This window comes from Sinocyclocheilus grahami, unplaced genomic scaffold, assembly GCF_001515645.1.
Source record: "Sinocyclocheilus grahami isolate Dianchi unplaced genomic scaffold, SAMN03320097.WGS_v1.1 scaffold73.1, whole genome shotgun sequence".
Taxonomy (NCBI): domain Eukaryota; kingdom Metazoa; phylum Chordata; class Actinopteri; order Cypriniformes; family Cyprinidae; genus Sinocyclocheilus; species Sinocyclocheilus grahami.
Genome location: NW_015505252.1, coordinates 787631 through 794082, shown reverse-complemented (window position 1 = coordinate 794082; position 6452 = coordinate 787631). Strand labels below are relative to the sequence as shown.

At 36.9% G+C, this 6452-nt stretch overlaps 1 pseudogene; it reads left to right on the top strand.

The window, feature by feature from the left end:
* The first annotated feature begins 383 nt into the window (after positions 1-383).
* On the top strand, positions 384-3062 carry LOC107585647 (serine/threonine-protein kinase pim-3-like; annotated as a pseudogene).
* Positions 3063-6452: the final 3390 nt, after the last annotated feature.

Genomic DNA, 6452 nt, shown 5'->3' with positions numbered 1-6452 from the left:
CAGCTGTAGTGATGACGGCCTCCAAACTTCAGTGTCTGCCATGTCCAGCTGGAGTGATGACGTCCTCCAACCTACAGTGTCTGCCATGCCCAGCTGTAGTGATGACGGCCTCCAAACTTCAGTGTCTGCCATGTCCAGCTGGAGTGATGACGTCCTCCAACCTACAGTGTCTGCCATGCCCAGCTGTAGTGATGACGGCCTCCAAACTTCAGTGTCTGCCATGTCCAGCTGGAGTGATGACGTCCTCCAACCTACAGTGTCTGCCATGCCCAGCTGTAGTGATGACGGCCTCCAAACTTCAGTGTCTGCCATGTCCAGCTGTACTGATGACGTCCTCCAAGCTATAACCTGTGCCATGTCCAGCTGTAGTGATGACGTCCCTTCAATTTGCTGTGACATGTCTGATTGTAGTGTTGATGCTCCTCAAGCTACAGTCTGTCAGACAGAGGACACTGTGCCACCTCAGTCAAGCCAGCTGCAGGATAAGTCAACAATTATTGGTGAGTTTGCTAACTTAACATAATCCAACATATAGGCATACTTAAATTAGCAGTTTATGCTTTAAACTGACTTTGATATGCACTTTGTTTAAGGTCAGCTGATGACTAACATGGAAATTAACTTTTTTTAGCATTCAATAAAATTTCATTTGAATGTGTTTATGTATGAGGTGAAGTTGTATATTTTACAATGACCACTAAAATTCACTTGAATAGTTATTGAGTGTGAAAAATGAATTTTAAGGGACATCTATTCAGTGTAGTATCTTAATTGATATATAAATTAGAAAAGTCTCTTAAAAGTATTTTAGATAAAGTAAGTGATGTCACTGATTGACATTTTGTGTCTACATCTCTTATTTATCTTCTAACAGACATAAATTCATGCCATTACGTGATTGGCAGTCAGCTGGGTGAAGGAGGCTTTGGAACCGTTTATTGCAGCGATTCGTTTGGATGATGGCCTACAGGTATCAATATGCATTACTTACAATATTTATCTAGCTAATCATTTTTGTCCTATTATACTTTTTCTCGCTCTCTCCTTTGCAAACCCTCTTAGTGTACCATTGAAATGGTGTGAACTCTGCTCACAAATAAATGATTTTCTTTCTTTTTTTGTTGATCAGGTGGCAATAAAATTTGTCTCCCAACAGGAACAAGACGTCCATCAGCATTGTAAGTTGGCTGTGCTCTTTCTGTTTCTCCTCTGTCACTGTTTTCAATTTCAAACATCTCATATTAAGGGTGGGGTAAGCGATTTTTCAAAAACGCTTTAGAAAACTGATTCGAACTGACTAGCAAAACAGACTTGTAGCCAATCAGCAGTAAGGGGCATGTCTACTTGTAATGTGGAGGAAAGAGCGTAAAGTCCGATCCGAGCGATAGAAAGATAGAGATGGTGGATAAAAAAACAAAAGCGGAAAACATCTGCGGAACAAAAGAAGGCTTAAGGCAAGAAGTAGGACCCGTGTAAATATCGGATCAGCTTTCCAGCGCTGGAGAGAACTCAAGGAGCGGAAGGCCTGTGATCGGACACTGAGGTTGCTTTGTTTCTTCTCGATAGGTGAGTAACACCGTGTCTGCGTACTGGACGCGATAAAGCAATTGTTGAAAATCATTTGAAATTTGTGTCAATACGTCATGAATAGAATGCAGCAGCAGTTTTCTGTCGGATTTGTCGTGTCATGCCGTGCCGCATCCAGTGTAGACCATAGATATGTATATATATCTATGGTGTAGACAGCATCACTGATTATGAGTTCTATAGTATTTTGTTGCGCCGCACCACTCGCGTCCGGTGTAGACACAGTGTAACATTGGTTTTGCTTTGTTTCACAGAACTAATTGTTGCCTGGGTTGCGTACGTATGTGTGGGGCGGAGCTATCAAAAATAGGGACGAGACCCTTTTGGGGTAGGGGCGTGTTTGTTTTGGTGATTTCAAATGTCAACATTGGTAACCAGAAATCACTTACCCCACCTTTAACATTAACCACAGACTGTAAATGATTTTTCAGAAGACAATCTTCCATTGTCAACAGTTTGTCCAGGACTTGTTTAAGTCCTATATCTGTCTAACCATCATAACATCTTCTAGGATGGTTGTTCCAAGCCCCTTCCATTGGATGTCGCTTTGTTAATTCTTGCAAATGAAGGCCCCAGGGTGGAGGAAATCATCCAGCTTCTGGACTGGCGGGTGGAGTCTGACCACTACATTTTGGTCCTAGAGCGGCTTGTTCCCTTTGAGGAACTGAACTGGTTTCTCCTGCGGCAAATAGTGACCATTGAAGAAGATGTGGAATGGGTCATCATGCGCCAGGCAACATTCGCAGCTCAAACATGCTGCCGATGTGGAGTGTTGCACCGGGATATTAAGATGGAAAACATTCTTATTAACCCGGACACACTAAGTGAAATTAATTGACTTTTGGTGTGGTGATTTCCTCGTCCTTACTGGTATGTATGATCCCTCAAAGCTGTGAAGTGGGTCTCAAACTCTGGTGATGAGTTGAGGGCCAGTCACACAGGACTCTGAGTGAATCAAGCTCTCATGAAGCATCCAGAAATGGGATCCACTGTTGTGAATCAAATGGCATCAAATCATTTCTTGCACGATAGTGAAGAGCACAAGAGAGTACTGCCCTCCTGAATATCTGATGACCGGCCAGTACCACGGGGAACCAGCGACAGTGTGGTCTCTGGGGATCCTCTTGTTTGCATTGCTGTGTGGAGATTTCCCAAAAATACAAGACCTGGAAAAGATTAAGCGTAACACCTGGGCCAAAGAGGGTTTGTCGAAAGGTGAGAGCTTCACTTCAGCAAAAGACAATTATAAATCTGAAGCATACAAAATAGAATTTCAATGTAAATTTGATGTAATAATCAGACATCTCTCTCTTCTTTCTGCATAGAATGCTGCGATAGTATTTGTGGCTGTCTGCAGTTTGACCCAAAGCAGCGGATTGAACTGGAGAAACTCGGTCTTCACGACTGGTTTACAGTATGACAGGAAGCCAATGCTGCTTCAGGCCCCCAGAAATTCACAGAAGTGGAGAAATGTACCCCGATGGAAATATTCATGGCTGTTCCAGTCCTCAACCCAGAGATGTTTAATAGAAATAATAGATAGATAAGATAGATAGATAGATAACATAGGATGATAAGATAAGATAGACATAAGATAAGATTAGATAGACATAAGATAAGATAGACATATAAGGTAGATAGGATAGGTTAGATATTAAACATTTAAAGATTTTTTTAGATAAATTAAAGATTTAAAATAAACAAATATTTATTACTTTTTTGTGTTGCTTTCAGATGCTGGATAACATGATCATCAGCTCTTACTAAGAATATTGTATACTAGTAGAATAAACAAACAAATAGCAGAATTTGTGTAAATTTTTTCGGTTTAACTTGTTACACTGATTTTATAATTAAAATTATATAATTAAAAAAGGTTTTAAATAGAAAAACACATTCACATAACACATATCTGTTTATTATCTTTCCCAATTAAATATCATTTTAAATTATATTTTCTATAACAACAGTATGATTTATACATTGCTTTATGGAGAGTGGGCTTTAAATACACACTCCAAGGAGAAACATGAATAAAAAGGTATGAATGGTCAGTGATATTTAAGAGACAGCATAGGGAACCATTGCACCATCTCCTTTATGGTAAGTACCTCATGCTTATCTTCATATTTTACTCTTATTTTCTTCATAATTCTGTTTGTTGGTTGGACCACATGACTTTGGCATTCATGCCATATAACTACTCATACAGTTAAGCTCAGAGTCAAAAACTGCACCTCAGATTTTTTTGCATAGGCGTATACATTTACAGAAAAGGACCCCAGATTTGGGTGTTTTTATGTGATTTTTCTCCTTTTAATTTTTGTAGACAGTTTATGTTTTACGTTTTCATAACTAATGTTTCTCACCTGCACAGATTTGAACCCTGTGTGTAACAATAAATGCAACTTGAGGAGAGGGAAGAAACCCGTTTTTAAATTGAGGGTAGTAGTAGTAAAATGTGCAGTGTCTGTTGCACCACAAGGGGTCGCAATGTTTCTAGGTTTACACCAGTTTGCCTTGCCCCAGTTTTAGGGCCAAGCAACTGTATTTTATACTCCCTAAAACAGAACTGTGCAGGTCCACACAATGTGTGGCCAAAAACCTCAGTAAAAACCTTTAGAGATTTACACAGAAAAATCTTTACGACTCAAATTTCAGCAGTTCAGTTTGGTTCAATCTTACTATCCTGTGAAATGCAGTTTTTATTTGTGTTGTTAGGAGGTTTTGTGGTGGACCCATGATAGAGAGATGGTAGTTTTACATTTACCTACATTTGCAGTAAGTTTATTTTAAATGGTGTATGCTATTATTTATTTGCTATTGTTTAAAATCGTTATGTGTTAAATAAGGTAATTTAGCCACTCACATTCCCACGGTCACCTATTATGACCTGTTTGAATGCGCTTCATGGTTCTAATCATGTTTCTATCTAAAGGTGGTGAGAATGAAGCTTTGGACTCATAAAGACCCATCTTGACGTATCCTCCCTGTGTGCACTATTGATATTCTGAGGAAGGTAATCAATGCCCGCTGACTAAGGTAAAAGCTTGATCCTCTCAGGTGCAGGACACTCTGCTGCTGTTACGTGACGCAGCATTTTTCTCTCATCAGAAAGATGCCAGGTCAGCAAATTTAGCTTTTGTTGTAATTTTGCATTATTAGAGCAGCATCCTGTTTGTTGTCTCACTGGCTCGGGTGTCATTTTCAGATATTTCATAAAGCCGGTGAACGCATAGACCAGAGTAAATATAAAACTCTCTCTGGGTTCCTCTACGACTGTTATATAAGAGCCAGTAGAAGATTTGATTGGGTCACTCGTACCATGCTGTCTTAAAATAGTGGAGGAAATAACTCTACATTTTTACAGATAGAAATCATATTAGGTAGCTTCTGAAGTCACAATATGATAATAAAAAGAATTTTAAATAATTTTGTTTGCAGGTTTAGGTGCATGCTGCAATTTTTGTCGTTGCCCGTTCTTTACTAATTTGTAAAATCATAAACTGACAATTAATTAAGAAATATTCCATGTCTTTCTATTTTTTTCTCCTTTTAAAATCAAATTATTACAAACAAAAGGCAATTTCTTGGAGATATTGGTTTCGTTTGTTATCAATTATACAGTATATTTGAATGATGGAAATCATATTAGTTGACATATGTGACCCTGGAGCACAAAAGCAGTCTTAAGTAGCATCGGTATATTTGTAGCAATAGCCAAAAATACATTGTATGGGTCAAAATTATTGATTTTCTTTTATGCCAAAAATCATTAGGATATTAAGTAAAGATAATGTTCCATGAAGATATTTTGTAAATTTCCTACTGTAAATATATTCAAACTTAATTTTTGATTAGTAATATGCATTGCTAAGAACTTCATTTGGACAACTTTAAAGGCGATTTTCTCAATATGTTGATTTTTTTTGCTCCCTCAGATTCCAGATTTTCAAATAGTTGTATCTCAGCCAAATAGTATCCTATCCTAACAAACCATACATCAATAGAAAGCTTATTTATTCAGGTTTCAGATGATGTATACATCTCAATTTTGAAAAATTGACCCTTATGACTGGTTTTGTGGTCCAGGGTCACATATTAGCTTTTAATAATAAATAATAATAATAATAATAAATTAAGTGAATTTTAAATCATTTTACCTGTTGGTTTAAGTGCATGTTGCAATTTTTCTTAATGTCCTTGGTGCTGCACTAGTTTGTAAAGTGCTGAACTAACAATTATTTTTTCCCCTTTTTCAAATAAAATTATATTTGTTTAATTTGTTATAAAGTATAGTTTTTACTTTTTCTCCAATATCACTTTCTATAATCTTAATATTTTGTAAAATGCTTTTAACTAACCAAAGCCATTTCCTTAATGACATCATCCAATAGGAAGTGTGATGTCATCTTGGAGGGAAAACAACAGCATAAACACCAGTGAGTATTTTGTGGTATTGTTAGCTGTTTGATGAAATATGGTTTGAACAATATTTCATGAACAGTATTACATATTGTTTGATGAAATTACTCTAATCTGTAGGACAATATCAAAACATACCAGTATTAATAAAAGAACTCCGTTACACCCTCATGTACATTAACGCTCTTTATTTCCACCCTCTTCTCTTTTTTGCCATTACCGTTAATAATTTTAGGTTTTTACTTCCCTTTTATAGTGAAGAAAACCATTTTATTCCTTTTTACAGTAATATTTTTAAAATTACAACACAAGCATATTTATTTCTTAAACGTTACAGTTCATAAAGAGTGAGTTTTAAAATTGGAATTATGCTTAAATTATGTGTTTTTAAAGTTATTGCTATGAAATGTGATTTTATGTGGTGCTGAAGAAATGATCCA